Source organism: Protopterus annectens, chromosome 1.part0 (assembly GCF_019279795.1).
Source record: "Protopterus annectens isolate FY-2018-M chromosome 1.part0, PAN1.0, whole genome shotgun sequence".
Classification (NCBI taxonomy): domain Eukaryota; kingdom Metazoa; phylum Chordata; order Ceratodontiformes; family Protopteridae; genus Protopterus; species Protopterus annectens.
The window spans coordinates 1049072285-1049094478 of record NC_056725.1 but is presented as its reverse complement, the minus strand read 5'-3'; positions in this window follow the sequence as shown (position 1 = coordinate 1049094478).

The following is a 22194-nucleotide window of genomic DNA, read 5'->3' as shown; positions in this document are numbered from 1 at the left end:
TACATCAGTGGTTTTATTAGCCAGCCATATAGCACTCCCCTTATCCCCAGTTATATCAGTGCACAGCACTGATCCCCCAGTTATATCAGTGCTTTATTATCCACATCACTTATCCTAAAGTTGCATCAGTGTTGTTCTTACCATGGTCGTCCCAGCATTACTAATTTAAATTACAGATAACTTCTAAATATATTTTACAAAACCTACTGCTTTATCACAATTGTTGCTGAAATTGTCTTGAGTATTTTTCCAAAGTATAATGCCTTTGTTTTAAAATATTCAAATATACAGGGTATGCAACCTAAAGAAGCCAGCCACCACAGCAGTAAATGTTAACCAAGTTCACTATAGAAATATGTCCTATTAGCAGCCATAGATAAACTTACCCACAACCTCATTGTCATATCATTAACCTAGGGCACTTTTAACACATTTTCCATTGATCAGTGACTGCAGCCTGCCCATCACAGCACTATCCCAATACACCAGTAAGTGCTATTATCCTGCCTGTGCGTCAGCAGTAAAATCACTTTGTCACTGTACCTGAATGATTCCTGCTGCAAATCATCATCCAAAATTCTGAAACAATTAATGAATCAATATCTCTGAGGCAATTGCCCTAATCATAGTAGAGCTGTGTATAATAGTAAACCTTTTCCCTATACACAATAGTTGTTCTTATAATTAGTACTATAATATAATTTATTGTCATGCAATATTCTATTATGTCTATTATATCTATATATCTTACATGTATACGTGTTCAACTGTACACTGTATATTTGTATATATTTCCACTTTACACTGTATATTGATTGTCACTTTTTTGGAGATCTTCTCAATGAGGCAATACTGAAAAGGGGTGTCCAACCCATTCAGACCTTCTTAAATAAATAATGAAATAAAATAAACCCCTATAGCTCCTAACATCCCCTTGATCACAGCAGTGAACTGCACCTCATTTAGAACACCAGCCTCATGATCAGTCACTGACATCAGTGCCCTCCCATCAGTAATTCCAGTATCTTCCACAGGTAAGGACATCTCTGACTCTCCTTTATAGATGGTTACATTTACTGCACTACTGAAGCCTGAAAACCTGCCTTTCAAAAATAATACCATCTGCCCTCAGGAGTGACAATGCTATACTTTCACTCCAGCCTGGGCCCTGCCACATTCCGTATTAGCACTTTTGACTCTGTCACTTACAGTTCTGTCCTAATTTGTAAATCTGTGCTGAACCAAGAGCAAAGTCACATCTCTCACCCTTACTCCACCAACAGTAAAAATGTTGACATCCCACAGTCTCTGCACTTTAACTCTTCCTGGAGGAAGTGACAAGGAGCTTCATAATGTGACTGCCACTCACTTCCCTGTAACAGTACTGTTCATGTCTGTTAGTAAACAGAGCAACATAGATTATGATGGCAAGAACTGTGAGGGTTACATAGTTTGTCCATTTTTGCATCAAGACTGGAGGTTATACTTTGCTAAAAGCGTACCCTAATTGACATGCAAGTTCTTCAATTCCTTCTTAATCTACTACTGATTCATGAAGGCTGTTGTGTTTAAGTATTCCCCTTTTCTGTGAAGTACTAACTGTTCATATCTCTTGAGTCACCCACCTTATATTCCTAGGCTGTGTTCTTATACATATCTTCTTTCAACTGTGGAACCATCTTGTAGACTATGGATTCCCCTGTGGTATTTGAAGGTTATATTGTTTATCCAGCCCTACTTGATTTGCACAGCAGTAGACATGTTAACATTGTTTATGCTTTCTTTGCATGTCTTCTGATGGAGACCATGTACCATTTATGTTGCCCTCCTTTAAATGGCCCCTATCCTGCATGGTAATTAGGGCTCAAAGAACTGCATTCACCAGTTGTTGTTCTTATTGTTCTTCTTTTGGCTTTTCCCGGTTAGGTTTCACCACGGTGGAACTCTGGTCCGCTAATGACTGGCAGTAGATTTTTATGATGCCGAGGTGCCAGCTCGACACCCAACCTTCAACAAAGGCATGCCCATTCATGCATGTCTTTCAAATGCCACTCGACCATGGAGAGGACATGCAGACTCCACACAGAAGGTGCTCCAGCCGAGAATCAAACGGGAGAACCTCTTGCTGTTAGGCGACAACATTACCGCTGCACCACCGCGGCTTACAGGATTTCATCAAATGTCTCTAAAGAGTGCCTGTACTATTGCCTACATTTATAGGTTCATAGGTTCATAGGTAAGTACTAGGCTACTGGCCCTAGGGCATATACAAGCCTAGCCAAAAAGGTACCCTGGCTTTTGCCACCCAAGAAAATTATTTTCCTGTGTCCCTGTCAAGCAGAACCACAGAATTGATCCCCAGGGTAAATTTTCTATTACCCATCCAATCATCAAGATTTTTCTTGAAGAGTGCAAATGAGCAGCTCTGTTTGACATAGATAGGTAGTCTGCTCCAGAGTATGGAAATTCTCTGGGGCAGGAATCTATCCCTCCAGCATGTTCTGTTTATTCTGGTGACAAGGTTTAGGACCCTAGAGCGTGTAGCTTGGAGGGATTGGGATTTCTTTAAGTGGAGCATGTCCAACAGCTCTGGGTTTGACATAGCTTTCTATGTTAGGCAGAGATCGCCTCTGAGTAGGCAAGGTGTGAGGGAGTAAAGCTGGAGATTTTTGAGACAGTTTGCATAAGGCATCTGTTTGAGGCCAGTAATCCTCTTTGTGAGGTATTTGCGGCCTTTCCAGTTGTTATAGATGTCTTGTGAGGTACATACCAAAAGGGGTGTTGTACTCTATAATGGGTCTAATGAGTGATGAGTAGAGGGGAACAATGACTTCTTTTTTTCCTGGATGAGAAACCTTTTGTGATGGTGTGCAATGTAGAAAGATTTCCTGACCACTGTGGCGATTTGATTATCAAAGGAGAGACTACTGTCCATCTGTGTCCCAAGATCTCTTATCACACTTTTGGTGTTAAGTAGACTACCGCCTATATGGTAGTTCATGGATACAGAGTTTTTACCAAAGGGGATGACAATGCACTTTTTGGCATTGAGCTTGAGACCATGGCTTAACACCAGGCATCTGTCTCAGTGAGGCCCTTTTGTAGGATGTCCACATCGTTAGGAGTTTCAATTATGGCTCCTAGTTTGCAGTCATCTGTGAATTTAGTTAGCCAAAGACCTTCTGTGTTAGCCTGTACTTCAGAGAAGTAGATACCAAACAGGAGAGGACCCAGGACTGAACCCTGTGGTACTCCACTTGTCATCGGTCTGAAGTCTAATTTGGAGTCTGCTACTTTCACAGTGTGGGTTCTGTTAGTAAGCCAGTTGGCAACCCATCTTGTGACATAGGGATTTATACCTAGTTTAGTGAGTTGATCTATAATTCCACAGTGGGGAATGGTGTTGAATGCCTTGGCAAGATCTAGATAGGCTATGTGAACCACCTTACCCTCATCTATGGCTTTGGTGACTACTTCAAAGAAATATATCAGGTTTAGGAGACATGATCTGCCTTTTACAAACCCAAACTGTGTGGGGTCCAGAGTTTGGAGATCTCCAATGTCTTTGTTTATGAGTTCTATGATGATACGTTCCATGGCCTTGCAGACCAGGCTCATCAGGCTAATGGGGCGGTAGTTCCCGGGGTCTGTTGTGGCCCCCCTTTGTGGAGTGGGATAACTGTCATGGTGCACCATTCAATGGGCACAAAGCCTGAGGTGAGGCTATGATTGAACATGGTACTTAGGTGGAGTGCCAGTTCATTCTGTAGTTCATGTAGAAGGCAGCCTGGGATGTTGTCAGGTCCCATGAATGCTGTGTTCTTGGCTTTGGAGAGTGAGGTTTTTACCTGTGCAGCCCTGATTACAGGAACTTTGCATTCTTCTGGTATAAAGATGGGCCCTTTAGGGGGTGAGGGGGGGGGGTAAAATTAGCACTGAACCTATCTGCCAAGATGTTGGCAATATCAGTTGGTTCTGTATATTTAGTGTCCTTGTGCTGTAACTCAGAGCAGATCTGAGTGTTGCCATTGAAATTCTTGACATAGCTATAGAATGCATTGTGGTTGTCTTTAGAATCAGTGGCAATTTTGTTTTCATAACTAGCTGTGGAGGATTTTAAGAGGGTTCTCAGCTTCTTACTGAGGCTGACCAGGGAGGTCCTCCAATCGTGGGATTTTACTCTTTTTTGCAACAGTTTCTTTCTTCTGTTGTAGAGTTTGTTTATGGCAGAAGATCACCAGATTGGCTTCCTTTATTTGGAGGATAGCAGCTTGGTTCTGTTAGGGATAGCATGATCCATGCACTCATATAAGTGCTTATAAAGTGCATTTTTGTAGGATTCAGCAGTCATACCTCTATTGTCCATCTGCATGGGTGTCGTGAAGTTTGCCATTTCTGTCTTAAGAAGCATGAAGTTGGCTTTGGAGAAATTTTTTACAGTTGTTTTCCTAATGGGAGTGGGACTGGGATGTGGATGTCTAGGGTGATTAGCTTGTGGCCAGATCTGACCAACGAGGTTCTGACCTCTGGTGTGGAACACCGGTCACCCATATTGGTGATGACCAGGTCTAGGATATTGCTGCCTCTGGTAGGGGTGTGGATAAGTTGATCCAAGGCGTTGGAACTGATGATTTCCAGAAAACGTTGAGCAAAAGAGTTGGTACATGAGTAGTTTTCCCAGTTAATGGTAGGATAGTTGAAATCACCCATTATTAGAGTGTTGGGTTGTACCTTAATATTTTCCAGTGTATCAAGAAAAGAGGAGTGGGAATCCTGGGGCATGGTGGGGGGTCTGTAGCAAGCTACAATCTGGAATGCGGTTTTGCCCAGAGTTGTTGAACTTGGATAATCTCGGATGCATTATGCTGAGCAACTAGCTTGGAGGTGTGGATATCCTTAATGAATATGGACATGCCTCCACCTTTAGTGTTTCAGTCTGGGTTAGGTGGCCAAAAGGTGTGGTATGAATTATAGCCTGGTAATGCAGGGGTGCTCTCTGGAGCTTTGAACCAGGTTTCTGTCACTGCACAGATGTCACTGTTCTTCATTTTAAGGAGTGCCTCGAGTGAGTGCATTTTGAGGTTTAGACTTCTAGCATTGAGTAGCATTACCCTCAGATTTTGCTTGGTTGTACCTGTTACGGTGGTGAATTTGTCATTTGAACCTTGCCTAAAAAAGGCACTATAGGGGTGGCAAGAGCCTTTGCCAGTATACGGAATTCCAAGGGCGACAGGTGCAGGCCATCTCTGGCAAAGCAGTGTGGTCTGTCGACCATGTCATCCCAGGCAGACAGATACTGGATTCCCTTAGAATGACACCAGAAGCTTAGCCAATTGTTAAAGTCAATCATTTTGTCCTTGTACTGTGGTATCATTCTGGGTGATGGCAGGATGCTACTCAGGGCTAGGGTCATACCTGCCTGGGCTACAAGATCGGAGATCTCCTCCATGTCTCTTTTCATGTAGTCCAGGGAGGTATGTCTCAGGTCATTCACAACAACATGGACAATGACAGAGTCATATTTGTACTTGTTGTGGAGTGACCTGAGTGCATGCATTATGTGGCAGATCCTGCCACCTGACAGGCAGCTGACAGTAACTTTTTCCTTGTTTAGCCTGGTGAGTGGAACAGCAGTGTGCCTGACTATAGAGTCACCTATGACTAGAGTGTTGGGTACGTTATGCCTTATGGGCTGTAGTTGAATGGTACATTGAGTATGTGGGCTATGTGTCATTTGGGTTGTGTTGGGGGGTGGAGGTTGCTTGCATTTCTGCTTTGCAGGTCTCTGTTGTTTAGGCAGATTTGTACTGAGAGCCTCCGTGAATGTAGGTGTGTGTTTTGTGCTTCTGTGTGTGTGTTTTGGTGGTGTAGGTTTTGAGGGACTATGTGATGAGTGTGGTGCGGTGCAAGTGTTGACCTTCTCATCTTGACTGTGTAGGCCAGTCTTTGGTGAAGAGAGCTTTTCTTCCAGTTTGGCTATATAAGTGCATCTCTCACAGGTCATAGTGTTGTGTGGTAGGAGGAGAGGGTTGTCTGTGTACATGAGGCAATTGCTGCATTGTCCCAAGATGCCCAGATTCATCAGGTAGACATGAGAAAACACCGGGAGCTGACCTTTAGACATGCCTGAATAGGTGCTTATTTATTAAGTACTAAAGACTGTTTTACTCTAGACAAGTGAGGAAAGTTGACTGCTGTAGTAATTTGTAACTTATTTAGTGCTTACAATGAATTCCGAACAAGTGCTGAGCTCAAAGAAACAGATTTGATTGCTAAAACTAAAAAGTTGGCAAGATGCAAGGGATATTTTGAAGAACAGATGTTATGGTGCCAGGAATAGTTTAACCCCAGTTAAGTTGGGGGCTTAAAAGCTCACAAACAGTTCTGGAAAAAGCAAATTCATATCTGGACAAAACCTGCCACAGGAAAGGGGGGAAGCAAGCTTAAATTTTTTTTCCAGTAAAAGTGGAAATGGAGAAAGCTGGAACAGAAGTTAATTCAACTTTAATTAATAATCTGAGTGGGATGGCCTTCACAAATGTTCTCTATTAGATTGAGCGAACTAATGACACTAGACTGGGAGGAATGTCACACATCAAATATACAGTATGGGCGGGCAACTGCAAAGCCACCAAGTACAAGAACACACAACACTAGGGAGGAGAGTTCCTAGCTGTAGCCACTAAATGAAAGTTTTAAACAGATCAAGGAGCAGACTCTAGAGAATGCTTTTAACTGTAAACAGACAATTATAGTAATGCACACTATTACAGTTCCTAGCTGTAGAACACAGAAACCACAAAAAATCAAAAATTCACAGAAAACAGAAAAACTCAGATAGAGCACTCACAAACAGAAAATACAACTCTCAGTATGAAAAAGCAGTTTATATACCAGTAAGAATGGAAGAGTTGGAAGATCAAATTATTACTCACCCCTGCAAATAACCAATCACTCTTACTACAAAAGGTCAGGAGGCCTTGTTACTCTCAATAATAATGAAGACAATCAGTAGAAAATGGCTGCCAGAAACACAAGAAACTCAAACAAAGCTACCAGTCTAGACAACAGGCCTCTATCAAGATTATGCCACCAGAGCAGAACACAGAAACCTCACTTTAAAAGCATAGAAAGAACACCCACAAAGAGAAAATACAAGTCTCAGTATGAAAAAGCAGTTTACAATTTAGTAATTAAATAAAATTGCAATTATAGTAATGCACACTATTACAGTTCCTAGCTGTAGCCACTAAATGAAAGTTTTAAACAGATTAAGGAGCAGACTCTAGAGAATGCTTTTAACTATAAACAGACAATTATAGAAATGCACACTATTACAGTTCCTAGCTGTAGAACACAGAGACCTCAAAAAATCAAAAATGCACAGAAAGCTCGGAAAGAGCACTCACAAACAGAAAATACAACTCTCCATAAGAAAAAGCAGTTTAGAGTTAAGAAATTCAGTAAACATGCAATTAGAGTAATGAAACAGTATATAGCAATGAAAAATACAATTAAAGCAGTATAAAACAGTACATAAATGCAGTGAAACAATAAAAAGCTTTATAACAGTGCAAAATGTAGTAGAGCAACTGTACAGCACAATTATAAGCATTTTAGAAGTGCAGTTCGGTGAAATAAGTGTTAGAAATAACTTATCCTGCTCTTGGAATCTTAAGGAATTTTCACTTATGCAATGCAATCCAGAGCCTGAGCAATGCAAGCACAACCTTTATAAGACACAGAGTTTATATACCAGTAAGAATGGAAGAGTTGGAAGATCAAATTACTACTCAGCCCCTGCTAATACCCAATCTCTCGTACTACAAAAGGTCAGGAGGCTTTGTTACTCTCAATAATAATGAAGACAATAAGCAGAAAATGGCTGCCAGAAACACAGGAAACTCAAACAAAACTACCAGCTTAGACAACAGACATCTATCAAGATTGTGCCATCTGAGCAGAACACAGAAACCTCACTTTAAAAGCATAGAAATAACACTCACAAAGAGAAAATACAAGTCTCAGTATGAAAAAGCAGTTTACAATTTAGTAAGTAAATAAAAATGCAATTATAGCAATGCACACTATTACAGTTCCTAGCTGTAGCCACTAAATGAAAGTTTTAAACAGATCAAGGAGCAGACTCTAGAGAATGTGTTTAACTGTAAACAGACAATTATAGTAATGCACACTATTACAGTTCATAGCAGTAGAGCACAGAGACCTCAAAAAATAAAAACTGCACAGAAAAGCTCGGATAGAGCACTCACAAACAGAAAATACAACTCACCATATGAAAAAGCAGTTTACAGTTAAGTCATTCAGTAAACATGCAATTAGAGTAATGAAACAGTATCTGGCAATGAAAAATACAGTTAAAACAGTATAAAACAGTACATAAATGCAGTGAAACAATAAAAAAAGATTATAGCAGTGCAAAATGTAGTAGATCAATTGTATAGCACAATTATAAGCATTTCAGAAGTGCAGTTCAGGGAAATAAGTGTAAGAAATAACTTATCCTGCTCTTGGAATCTTAAGGAATTTCCACTTACACAATGCAATCCAGAGCCTGAGCAATGCAAGCACACCCTTTCTAAGACACAGGGTTTATATACCACTAAGAATGGAAGAGTTGGAAGATCAAATTACTACTAAGCCCCTGGTATTACCCAGTCACTCTTACTACAAAAGGTCAGAAGGCCTCATTACTCTCAATAATAATGAAGAAAATCAGCAGAAAATGGCTGCCAGAAACACAGAAAACTCAAACAAAACTACCAGCCTAGACAACAGGCCTCTATCAAGATTATGCCACCTGAGCAGAACACAGAAGCCTCACTTTAAAAGCATAGAAAGAACACCCACAAAGAGAAAAACAAATCTCAGTATGAAAAAGCAGTTTAAAATTTAGTAATTAAATATAAATGCAATTATAGTAATACACAGTATTATAGTTCCTAGCTGTAGCCATACAATGAAAGTTTTAAACAGACCAAGGAGCAGACTCTAGAGAATGCTTTTCACTGTAAACAGACAATTAGAGTAATGCACACTATTACAGTTCCTAGCTGTAGAACACAGAAACCTCAAAAAATCAAAAATGCACAGAAAAGCTCAAATAGAGCACTCACAAACAGAAAATACAACTCTCAGTATGAAAAAGCAGTTTACAGTTAATTAATTCAGTAAACATGTAATTAGAGTAATGAAACAGTATCTAGCAATGAAACATACAGTTAAAACAGTATAAAACAGTACATAAATGCAGTGAAACAATAACAAAAGCTTTACTCTAAATAAAATTTTACTCTAAAGGTTTTAGAAAAGAAAGCTATTCTAATTCCTTTTAGCATATGACAGTGCCCACCCTCACTTCCAGAAGAAAGGTATAATAAAAGGACAATACGTCAGAGGCAGTAGAATGTGCTCTAGAGATAAGGACTTCAAAGAAGAGTGTAATAAATTAAATATTATGTTTCAGGAGAGAGGGTACCCAGTAAATTTAATAAATGAAACCGAGGAAGAAGTTGTTAAGGGGAGAGGAGATAAATATCAACCTATTATAGGAAAAAATGATGAAATTATAATAAAGAAACTAAACAGCAGAAATGATGAATTTGTGGGACACAGCAATTTTGTAATGGATTATAGTGGACAGGCTAATCAAACACCAGGTTTAAATAACACAGTATCTCTAGCCCCAGTGTTAAAAATAAGGGCAGCTAAATTATAAACATTAACATGATATGTAATAGGTAGAAACACATTTTTAGACAAAATTGAGTTTTGATTAATTTATGTATTTTCAATATGTACATTTGCACATTTCACTTTACGGAAGTTAATGGTGTGGAAGAGATTAATAGTTTTCATAGAAGGGTAATAGATTCTAAACAGAACTTTATAAAAGTAAAAGAAAAATATCCCTTTGACCACTAGAGGGGGTGATTAAATAAAAAAACAAAAAATAAGAATAATAACTGAAGTTTTAAATAAGGTTTATATATTTTTTTTAAAAAAATTTAATCAGTAAGTAGAATATTTATTAAAGAAATTAAATTTATAAGTTTTTTTAATAGTATATTTGTAGGTGATGTTGTGTAGTTAATATGTATTTTAAACTAGAATGGTTTATAAGGAAATAAAGCAAAACATTAAAGGCTTATTGCCATATTAGGATGAAATGAAAGCTAGCATAAAATAGTCACAACCAATGGGATTTCTATTAAAGTATTAATTAAGCTAATTATCAATTATGTAATTAGCGAGGAAAATATAAAATGGAGAAGTTAACACAATGTATTCATCCGCATCTGATGAAGTGAAGGAAACGAAAACGCAAGTGTGGAGACATAGCGTTTATGTGGTTATGTGCTTGAGGAACATCTGCATTGCTGATTTTACGTGTAAAACGAGTTTGTTGCTTGGAGTTATTTTGTTTTGTGCTGGAGTGATTGGCTGTTTATTTCGTCAAATAAACTGGTGAAAATTTAAAGTAAGCTGCATTTATTCTCTGGCTGGTTCGTATTGTAAAGACACTATTACAGTTCCTAGCTGTAGAACACAGAAACCTCAAAAAGTTAAAAATGCACAGAAAAGCTTGGATAGAGCACTCACAAACAGAAAATACAACTGTCAGTAGTAAAAAGCAGTTTACAGTTAAGTAATTTAGTAAACATGCAATTAGAGTAATGAAAAGTATCTAGCAATGAGAAATACAGCTACAACAGTATAAAACAGTACAACAATATAGTGAAACAATAAGAAAAGCTTTATAACAGTGCAAAATGTAATAGATCAACTGTATAGCACAATTACAAGCGTTTCAGAAGTGCAGTTCAGTGAAAATTGTGTAAGAAATAACGTATCCTGCTCTTGGAATCTTAAGGAATTTCCACGTATGCAATGCAATCCAGAGCCTGAGCAATGCAAGCACAACCTTTATAAGACACAGGGTTTATACACCAGTAAGAATGGAAGAGTTGGAAGATCAAATTACTTACTCAGCCCCTGCTATTACCCAATCACTCGTACTACAAAAGGTCAGAAGACCTTGTTACTCTCAACAATAATGAAGACAGTCAGCAGAAAATGGCTGCTAGAAACATAGGAAACTCAAACAAAACTACCAGCTTAGACAACAGGCCTCTATTAAGATTATGCCACCTCAGCAGAATACAGAAACCTCACTTTAAAAGCAAAGAAAGAACACCCACAAAGAGAAAATACAAGTCTCAGTATGAAAAAGCAGTTTACAATTTAGTAATAAAATAAAAATGCAATTATAGTAATGCACATTATTACAGTTCCTAGCTGTAGCCACTAAATGAAAGTTTTAAACAGATCAAGGAGTAGACTCTAGAGTATGATTATAACTGTAAACAGACAAATATAGTAATGCACACTATTACAGTTCCTAGCTGTACAACACAGAAACCTCAAAAAATCAAAAATGCACAGAAAAGCTTGGATAGAGTACACACAAACATAAAATACAACTCTCAGTATGAAAAAGCAATTTACAGTTAAGTAATTCAGTAAACATGCAATTAGAGTAATGAAACAGTATCTAGCAATGAAAAATACAATTAAAGCAGTATAAAACAGTACATAAATGCAGTGAAACAATAACAAAAGCTTTATAACAGTGCAAAATATAGTAGATCAACTGTATAGCACAACCATAAGTGTTTCAGAAGTGCAGTTCAGTGAAATTAGAGTAAGAAATAACTTATCCTGCTCTTGGAATCTTAAAGAATTTCCACTTACGCAATGCAATCCAGAGCCTGAGCAATGCAAGCACAACCTTTATAAGACACAGGGTTTATATACCAGTAAGAATGGAAGAGCTGGAAGATCAAATTACTACTCAGCCAATGCTATTATCCAATCACTCGTACTACAAAAGGTCAGAAGGCCTTGTTACTCTCAATAATAATGAATACAATCAGCAGAAAATCGCTGCCAGAAACACAGGAAATTCAAATAAAACTATCAGCCTAGACAACAGGACTCTATCAGGATTATGCCACCTGAGCAGAACACAGAAACCTCACTTTAAAAGCACAGAAAGAACACCCACAAAGAGAAAATACAAGTCTCAGTATGAAAAAGCAGTTTACAATTTAGTAATTAAATAAAAATGCAATTATAGTAATGCACACTATTATAGTTCCTAGCTGTAGCCACAAAATGAAAGTTTTAAACAGATCAAGGAGCAGACTCTAGAGAATGCTTTTAACTGTAAAGAGACAATTATAGAAATGCACACTATTACAGTTCCTAGCTGTGGAACACAGAAACCTCAAAAAATTAAAAATGCACAGAAAAGCTCGGATAGAGCACTCACAAACAGAAAATACAACTCTCAGTATAAAAAAAGCAGTTTACAGTTAAGTAATTCAGTAAACATGCAATTAGAGAATTGAAACAGTATCTAGCAATGAAAAATACAGTTAAAACAGTATAAAACAGTACAGAAATGCAGTGAAACAATAACAAAAGCTTTATAACAGTGCAAAATGTGGTAGATCAACTGTATAGCACAACCATAAGTGTTTCAGAAGTGCAGTTCAGTGAAATTAGTGTAAGAAATAACTTATCCTGCTCTTGGAATCTTAAAGAATTTCCACTTATGCAATGCAATCCAGAGCCTGAGCAATGCAAGCATAACCTTTATAAGACACAGGGTTTATATACCAGTAAGAATGGAAGAGTTGGAAGATCAAATTACTACTCAGCCCCTGCTAATACCCAATCACTTGTACTACAAAAGGTCAGGAGGCTTTGTTACTCTCAATAATAATGAATACAATCAGCAGAAAATCACTGCCAGAAACACAGGAAATTCAAACAACACTATCAGCCTAGACAACAGGCCTCTATCAAGATTATGCCACCTGAGCAGAACACAGAAACCTCACTTTAAAAGCATAGAAATAACACTCACAAAGAGGAAATACAAGTCTCAGTATGAAAAAGCAGTTTACAATTTAGTAATTAAATAAAAATGGAATTATAGTAATGCACACTATTACAGTTCCTAGCTGTAGCCACTAAATGAAAGTTTTAAACAGATCAAGGAGCAGACTCTAGAGAATGCTTTTAACTGTAAACAGACAATTATAGTAATGCACACTATTACAGTTCCTAGCGGTAGAACACAGAGACCTCAAAAAATAAAAAATGCACAGAAAAGCTCGGATAGAGCACTCACAAACAGAAAATACAACTCTCCATATGAAAAATCAGTTTACAGTTAAGTAATTCAGTAAACATGCAATTAGAGTAATGAAACAGTATCTAGCAATGAAAAATACAGTTAAAGCAGTATAAAACAGTACATAAATGCAGTGAAACAATAACAAAAGCTTTATAACAGTGCAAAATGTAGTAGATCAACTGTATAGCACAATCATAAGTGTTTCAGAAGTGCAGTTCAGTGAAATTAGTGAAAGAAAAAACTTATCCTGCTCTTGGAATCTTAAAGAATTTCCACTTACGCAATGCAATCCAGAGCCTGAGCAATGCAAGCACAACCTTTATAAGACACAGGGTTTATATACTAGTAAGAATGGAAGAGCTGGAAGATCAAATTACTACTCAGCCAATGCTATTATCCAATCACTCGTACTACAAAAGGTCAGAAGGCCTTGTTACTCTCAATAATAATGAATACAATCAGCAGAAAATCGCTGCCAGAAACACAGGAAATTCAAATAAAACTATCAGCCTAGACAACAGGACTCTATCAGGATTATGCCACCTGAGCAGAACACAGAGACCTCACTTTAAAAGCATAGAAAGAATACCCACAAAGAGAAAATACAAGTCTCAGTATGAAAAAGCAGTTTACAATTTAGTAATTAAATAAAAATGCAATTATAGTAATGCACACTATTATAGTTCCTAGCTGTAGCCACAAAATGAAAGTTTTAAACAGATCAAGGAGCAGACTCTAGAGAATGCTTTTAACTGTAAAGAGACAATTATAGAAATGCACACTATTACAGTTCCTAGCTGTAGAACACAGAAACCTCAAAAAATTAAAAATGCACAGAAAAGCTCGGATAGAGCACTCACAAACAGAAAATACAACTCTCAGTATAAAAAAGCAGTTTACAGTTAAGTAATTCAGTAAACATGCAATTAGAGTAATGAAACAGTATCTAGCAATGAAAAATACAGTTAAAACAGTATAAAACAGTACAGAAATGCAGTGAAACAATAACAAAAGCTTTATAACAGTGCAAAATGTGGTAGATCAACTGTATAGCACAACCATAAGTGTTTCAGAAGTGCAGTTCAGTGAAATTAGTGTAAGAAATAACTTATCCTGCTCTTGGAATCTTAAAGAATTTCCACTTATGCAATGCAATCCAGAGCCTGAGCAATGCAAGCATAACCTTTATAAGACACAGGGTTTATATACCAGTAAGAATGGAAGAGTTGGAAGATCAAATTACTACTCAGCCCCTGCTAATACCCAATCACTTGTACTACAAAAGGTCAGGAGGCTTTGTTACTCTCAATAATAATTAATACAATCAGCAGAAAATCACTGCCAGAAACACAGAAAATTCAAACAACACTATCAGCCTAGACAACAGGCCTCTATCAAGATTATGCTACCTGAGCAGAACACAGAAACCTCACTTTAAAGGCATAGAAATAACACTCACAATCAGGAAATACAAGTCTCAGAATGAAAAAGCAGTTTACAATTTAGTAATTAAATAAAAATGCAATTATAGTAATGCACACTATTACAGTTCCTAGCTGTAGCCACTAAATGAAAGTTTTAAACAGATCAAGGAGCAGACTCTAGAGAATGCTTTTAACTGTAAACAGACAATTATAGTAATGCACACTATTACAGTTCCTAGCGGTAGAACACAGAGACCTCAAAAAATAAAAAATGCACAGAAAAGCTCGGATAGAGCACTCACAAACAGAAAATACAACTCTCCGTATGAAAAAGCAGTTTACAGTTAAGTAATTCAGTAAACATGCAATTAGAGTAATGAAACAGTATCTAGCAATGTAAAATACAGTTAAAACAGTATAAAACAGTTCATAAATGCAGTGAAACAATAAAAAAAGATTATTGCAGTGCAAAATGTAGTAGATCAATTGTATAGCCCAATTATAATCATTTGAGAAGTGCAGTTCAGTGAAATAAGTGTAAGAAATAACTTATCCTGCTCTTGGAATCTTAAGGAATTTCCACTTATGCAATGCAATCCAGAGCCTGAGCAATGCAAGCACACCCTTTCTAAGACACAGGGTTTATATACCACTAAGAATGGAAGAGTTGGAAGATCAAATTACTACTCAGCCCCTGCTATTACCCAGTCACTCGTACTACAAAAGGTCAGAAGGCCTCATTACTCTCAATAATAATGAAGAAAATCAGCAGAAAATGGCTGCAAGAAACACAGAAAACTCAAACAAAACTACCAGCCTAGACAACAGGCCTCTGTCAAGATTATGCCACCTGAGCAGAACAGAGAAACCTCACTTTAAAAGCATAGAAAGAACACCCACAAAGAGAAAAAACAAGCCTCAGTATGAAAAAGCAGTTTACAATTTAGTAATTAAATAAAAATGCAATTACAGTAATACACAGTATTATAGTTCCTAGCTGTAGCCATACAATGAAAGTTTTAAACAGACCAAGGAGCAGACTCTAGAGAATGTTTTTCACTGTAAACAGACAATTAGAGTAATGCACACTATTACAGTTCCTAGCTGTAGAACACAGAAACCTCAAAAAATCAAAAATGCACAGAAAAGCTCGAATAGAGCACTCACAAACAGAAAATACAACTCTCAGTATGAAAAAGCAGTTTACAGTTAATTAATTCAGTAAACATGCAATTAGAGTAAAGAAACAGTATCTAGCAATGAAAAATACAGTTAAAACAGTATAAAACAGTACATAAATGCAGTGAAACAATAACAAAAGCTTTACTCTAAATAAAATTTTACTCTAAAGGTTTTAGAAAAGAAAGCTATTCTAATTCCTTTTTAGCATATGACAGTGCCCACCCTCACTTCCAGAAGAAAGGTATAATAAAAGGACAATACGTCAGAGGCAGTAGAATGTGCTCTAGAGATAAGGACTTCAAAGAAGAGTGTAATAAATTAAATATTATGTTTCAGGAGAGAGGGTACCCAGTAAATTTAATAAATGAAACCGAGGAAGAAGTTGTTAAGGGGAGAGGAGATAAATATCAACCTATTATAGGAAAAAATGATGAAATTATAATAAAGAAACTAAACAGCAGAAATGATGAATTTGTGGGACACAGCAATTTTGTAATGGATTATAGTGGACAGGCTAATCAAACACCAGGTTTAAATAACACAGTATCTCTAGCCCCAGTGTTAAAAATAAGGGCAGCTAAATTATAAACATTAACATGATATGTAATAGGTAGAAACACATTTTTAGACAAAATTGAGTTTTGATTAATTTATGTATTTTCAATATGTACATTTGCACATTTTTACGGAAGTTAATGGTGTGGAAGAGATTAATAGTTTTCATAGAAGGGTAATAGATTCTAAACAGAACTTTATAAAAGTAAAAAGAAAATATCCCTTTGACCACTAGAGGGGGTGATTAAATAAAAAAACAAAAAATAAGAATAATAACTGAAGTTTTAAATAAGGTTTATATATTTTTTTTAAAAAAATTTAATCAGTAAGTAGAATATTTATTAAAGAAATTAAATTTATAAGTTTTTTTAATAGTATATTTGTAGGTGATGTTGTGTAGTTAATATGTATTTTAAACTAGAATGGTTTATAAGGAAATAAAGCAAAACATTAAAGGCTTATTGCCATATTAGGATGAAATGAAAGCTAGCATAAAATAGTCACAACCAATGGGATTTCTATTAAAGTATTAATTAAGCTAATTATCAATTATGTAATTAGCGAGGAAAATATAAAATGGAGAAGTTAACACAATGTATTCATCCATCTGATGAAGTGAAGGAAACGAAAACGCAAGTGTGGAGACATAGCGTTTATGTGTTTATGTGCTTGAGGAACATCTGCATTGCTGATCTTAAGTGTAAAACGAGTTCGTTGCTTGGAGTTATTTTGTTTTGTGCTGGAGTGATTGGCTGTTTATTTCGTCAAATAAACTGGTGAAAATTTAAAGTAAGCTGCATTTATTCTCTGGCTGGTTCAGATTGTAAAGACACTATTACAGTTCCTAGCTGTAGAACACAGAAACCTCAAAAAGTTAAAAATCCACAGAAAAGCTTGGATAGAGCATTCACAAACAGAAAATACAACTCTCAGTAGTAAAAACCAGTTTATAGTTAAGTAATTTAGTAAACGTGCAATTAGAGTAATGAAAAGTATCTAGCAATGAAAAATACAGTTAAAACAGTATAAAACAGTACAACAATGTAGTGAAACAATAAGAAAAGCTTTATAACAGTGCAAAATGTAGTAGATCAACTGTATAGCACAATCATAAGTGTTTCAGAAGTGCAGTTCAGTGAAATTAGTGTAAGAAATAACGATCCTGCTCTTGGAATCTTAAGGAATTTCCACGCATGCAATGCAATCCAGAGCCTGAGCAATGCAAGCACAACCTTTATAAGACACAGGGTTTATACACCAGTAAGAATGGAAGAGTTGGAAGATCAAATTACTTACTCAGCCCCTGCTATTACCCAATCACTCGTACTACAAAAGGTCAGAAGACCTTGTTACTCTCAACAATAATGAAGACAGTCAGCAGAAAATGGCTGCTAGAAACATAGGAAACTCAAACAAAACTACCAGCTTAGACAACAGGCCTCTATTAAGATTATGCCACCTCAGCAGAATACAGAAACCTCACTTTAAAAGCAAAGAAAGAACACCCACAAAGAGAAAATACAAGTCTCAGTATGAAAAAGCAGTTTACAATTTAGTAATAAAATAAAAATGCAATTATAGTAATGCACATTATTACAGTTCCTAGCTGTAGCCACTAAATGAAAGTTTTAAACAGATCAAGGAGTAGACTCTAGAGTATGATTATAACTGTAAACAGACAAATATAGTAATGCACACTATTACAGTTCCTAGCTGTACAACACAGAAACCTCAAAAAATCAAAAATGCACAGAAAAGCTTGGATAGAGTACACACAAACATAAAATGCAACTCTCAGTATTAAAAAGCAGTTTATACTTAAGTAATTCAGTAAACATACAATTAGAGTAATGAAACTATCTTGCAATGAAAAATACAATTAAAACAGTATAAAACAGTACATAAATGAAGTGAAACATTAACAAAAGCTTTATAACAGTGCAAAATATAGTAGATCAACTGTATAGCACAACCATAAGTGTTTCAGAAGTGCAGTTCAGTGAAATTAGAGTAAGAAATAACTTATCCTGCTCTTGGAATCTTAAAGAATTTCCACTTACGCAATGCAATCCAGAGCCTGAGCAATGCAAGCACAACCTTTATAAGACACAGGGTTTATATACCAGTAAGAATGGAAGAGCTGGAAGATCAAATTACTACTCAGCCAATGCTATTATCCAATCACTCGTACTACAAAAGGTCAGAAGGCCTTGTTACTCTCAATAATAATGAATACAATCAGCAGAAAATCGCTGCCAGAAACACAGGAAATTCAAATAAAACTATCAGCCTAGACAACAGGACTCTATCAGGATTATGCCACCTGAGCAGAACACAGAAACCTCAGTTTAAAAGCACAGAAAGAACACCCACAAAGAGAAAATACAAGTCTCAGTGTAAAAAACAGTTTACAATTTAGTAATTAAATAAAAATGCAATTATAATAATGCACACTATTATAGTTCCTAGCTGTAGCCACTAAATGAAAGTTTTAAACAGATCAAGGAGCAGACTCTAGAGAATGCTTTTAACTGTAAACAGACAATTATAGTAATGCACACTATTACAGTTCCTAGCTGTAGAACACAGAAACCTCACAAAATCAAAAATACATAGAAAAGCTTGGATAGAACACTCACAAACAGAAAATACAACTCTCAGTATAAAAAAGCAGTTTACAGTTAAGTAATTCAGTAAACATGCAATTAGAGTATTGAAACAGTATCTAGCAATGAAAAATACAGTTAAAACAGTATAAAACAGTACAGAAATGCAGTGAAACAATAACAAAAGCTTTATAACAGTGCAAAATGTAGTAGATCAACTGTATAGCACAATTATAAGTGTTTCAGAAGTGCAGTTCAGTGAAATTAGTGTAAGAAATAACTTATCCTGCTCTTGGAATCTTAAAGAATTTCCACTTATGCAATGCAATCCAGTGCCTGAGCAATGCAAGCACAACCTTTATAAGACACAGGGTTTATATACCAGTAAGAATGGAAGAGTTGGAAGATCAAATTACTACTCAGCCCCTGCTAATACCCAGTCACTTGTACTACAAAAGGTCAGGAGGCTTTGTTACTCTCAATAATAATGAATACAATCAGCAGAAAATCACTGCCAGAAACACAGGAAACTCAAACAAACTACCAGCCTAGACAACAGGCCTCTATCAAGATTATGCCACCTGAGCAGAACACAGAAACCTCACTTTAAAAGCATAGAAAGAACACTCACAAAGAGAAAATACAAGTCTCAGTATGAAAAGCAGTTTACAATTTAGTAATTAAATAAAAATGCAATTATAGTAATGCACACTATTACAGTTCCTAGCTGTAGCCACTAAATGAAAGTTTTAAACAGATCAAGGAGCAGACTCTAGAGAATGCTTTTAACTGTAAACAGACAATTATAGTAATGCACACTATTACAGTTCCTAGCTGTAGAACACAGAGACCTCAAAAAATCAAAAATGCACAGAAAAGCTCGGATAGAGCACTCACAAACAGAAAATACAACTCTCAGAATGAAAAAGCAGTTTACAGTTAAGTAATTCAGTAAACATGCAATTAGAGTAATGAAACAGTACCTAGCAATGAAAAATACAGTTAAAACAGTATAAAACAGTACATAAATGCAGTGAAACAATAACAAAAGCTTTATAACAGTGCAAAATGTAGTAGATCAACTGTATAGCACAATTATAAGCATTTCAGAAGTGCAGTTCAGTGAAATACGTGTAATTAATAACTTATCCTACTCTTGAAATCTTAAGGAATTTCCACTTATGCAATGCAATCCAGAGCCTGAGCAATGCAAGCACAACCTTTATAAGACACAGGGTTTATATACCAGTAAGAATGGAAGAGTTGGAAGATCAAATTACTACTCAACCCCTGCTATTACCCAATCACTCATACTACAAAAGGTCAGAAGGCTTCGTTACTTTCAATACTAATGAAGACAATCAGCAGAAAATGGCTGCCAGAAACACAGAAAACTCAAACAAAACTACCAGCCTAGATAACATGCCTCTATCAAGATTATGCCACCTGAGCAGAACACTGAAACCTCACTTTAAAAGCATAGAAAGAACACCCACAAAGAGAAAATACAAGTCTCAGTATGAAAAAGCAGTTTACAATTTAGTAATTAAATAAAAATGTAATTATAGTAATGCACACTATTACAGTTCCTAGCTGTAGCCACACAATGAAAGTTTTAAACAGATCAAGGAGCAGACTCTAGAGAATGCTTTTAACTGTAAACAGACAATTATAGTAATGCACAGTTTTACAGTTCCTAGCTGTGGAACACAGAAACCTCAAAAAATCAAAAATGCACAGAAAAGCTCAGATAGAGCACTCACAAACAGAAAATACAACTCTCAGTATGAAAAAGCAGTTTACAGTTAAGTAATTCAGTAAACATGCAATTAGAGTAATGGAACAGTATCTAGCAATGGAAAATATAGTTAAAACAGTATAAAACAGTACATAAATGCAGTGAAACAATAACAAAAGCTTTATAACAGTGCAAAATGTAGTAGATCAACTGTATAGCACAATTACAAGCATTTCAGAAGTGCAGTTCAGTGAAATATGTGTAAGAAATAACATATCCTGTTCTTGGAATCTTAAGGAATTTCCACTTATGCAATGCAATCCAGAGCCAGAGCAATGCAAGCACAACCTTTATAAGACACAGGGTTTATATACCAGTAAGAATGGAAGAGTTGGAAGATCAAATTACTACTCAGCCCCTGCTAATACCCAATCACTCGTACTACAAAAGGTCAGGAGGCTTTGTTACTCTCAATAATAATGAAGACAATCAGCAGAAAATGGCTGCCAGAAACACAGGAAACTCAAACAAAACTACCAGCTTAGACAACAGACATCTATCAAGATTGTGCCATCTGAGCAGAACACAGAAACCTCACTTTAAAAGCATAGAAATAACACTCACAAAGAGAAAATACAAGTCTCAGTATGAAAAAGCAGTTTACAATTTAGTAATTAAATAAAAATGCAATTATAGTAATGCACACTATTACAGTTCCTAGCTGTAGCCACTAAATGAAAGTTTTAAACAGATCAAGGAGCAGACTCTAGAGAATGCTTTTAACTGTAAACAGACAATTATAGTAATGCACACTATTACAGTTCATAGCAGTAGAACACAGAGACCTCAAAAAATAAAAAAATGCACAGAAAAGCTCGGATAGAGCACTCACAAACAGAAAATACAACTCTCCATATGAAAAAGCAGTTTACAGTTAAGTAATTCAGTAAACATGCAATTAGAGTAATGAAACAGTATCTAGCAATGAAAAATACAGTTAAAACAGTATAAAACAGTACATAAATGCAGTGAAACAATAAAAAAGATTATAGCAGTGCAAAATGTAGTAGATCAATTGTATAGCACAATTATAAGCATTTCAGAAGTGCAGTTCAGTGAAATAAGTGTAAGAAATAACTTATCCTGCTCTTGGAATCTTAAGGAATTTCCACTTATGCAATGCAATCCAGAGCCTGAGCAATGCAAGCACAACCTTTATAAGACACAGAGTTTATATACCAGTAAGAATGGAAGAGTTGGAAGATCAAATTACTACTCAGCCCCTGGTATTACCCAGTCACTCTTACTACAAAAGGTCAGAAGGCCTCATTACTCTCAATAATAATGAAGAAAATCAGCAGAAAATGGCTGCCAGAAACACAGAAAACTCAAACAAAACTACCAGCCTAGACAACAGGCCTCTATCAAGATTATGCCACCTGAGCAGAACACAGAAACCTC